Consider the following 1,331-nt stretch of genomic DNA (forward strand, 5'->3'; position numbering starts at 1 on the left):
CTCACGAACTCTCCGATGATAATCGTTTTCAAAGTGTGAACGTTGCTTCGTCTCTTCTGGCGCGTAATGCGCGTGAACTATTTTTGGATAGAATTATCACCGGTGATGAAAAATAGATTCTCTATGCGAGTATTAAACGCCAAAAATAATGGCTTAGTCCTAGACAAAAACCACTTCATTACAACAGAGTTTGTTTAGTGTAACTTGGTGTAAAGATAACTTAAACAATTACCTAGGACACTATTACTTTTGGTTTAGATAAGTTACACAATTACCTGGGACACTATTACTTTTGGTTTAGATAAGTTACACAATTACTTTGGACACTACTACTTTCGGTTTATATAACTTATATAATTACCTAGGACACTATTACTTTAGGTTTAGATAACTTACACAAGTACCTAGGACACTGTTACTTTTAGTTTAGATAACTTACACAATTACATTGGACACTATCACTTTTGGTTTATATAACTTACATAATTACCTAGGACACTATTTCTTTTGGTTTATATAACTTACATAATTACCTAGGACACTATTACTTTTGGTTTATATAACTTACACAGGTACTTAGGACACTATTACTTTTGGTTTAGATAACTTACACAGTTACCTAGGACACGGTTACTTTAGGTTTATATAACTTACACAGGTACTTAGGACACTATTACTTTTAGTTTAGATAACTTACACAAGTACCTAGGACACCGTTACTTTTAGTTTAGATAACTCACACAAGTATGTAAGACACTGTAACCAAAGAACTGAGGGTACTGAAGACTTCGACATTTTCTGGAAACTTTATGTGGCTCTAGAATCAAAACTAGGTAAAGCTCGTGAACAAAATGTTACAGACCTGTTCTGGAGGTGTTCAGGATAAAATAAAATATCTGTCATTTCTAATTCTGAATAAAACTTAATAAACATGAACATTTTATGCAAAATATAATAAATAAAAGACCACAGTAGTTTTGTTTCTTCCTTTCCTTTGGCTGTAAAACTACTGTTTACTTTGATTCTACGTGGCACAAAATTATTTCCAAGGTATCTGAATAAAAACTAATGTTTAATAACCAAGTTACATAACCTTATATATACTTTGTTTCTTTTGTTATTTAGGACAAAGCTACACAATGGGCTATCTGTGCTATGCCAACCGCGGCTATATAAACCCAAATTTTTAGCGTTATAAACCTTCAGACTTACCACTGATCCACTGGAGGGCGCTATAAAATGTGAAGAAACATTGAGAATATGATAACTGAGTAGAAGTATATATACACCTGGAAAAAAGTTAAGCACCCCGTGTTTTTTTCAAGTGATTC

The sequence above is a fragment of the Limulus polyphemus genome, unplaced genomic scaffold (assembly GCF_000517525.1).
Source record: "Limulus polyphemus unplaced genomic scaffold, Limulus_polyphemus-2.1.2 Scaffold2623, whole genome shotgun sequence".
Lineage (NCBI taxonomy): Eukaryota > Metazoa > Arthropoda > Merostomata > Xiphosura > Limulidae > Limulus > Limulus polyphemus.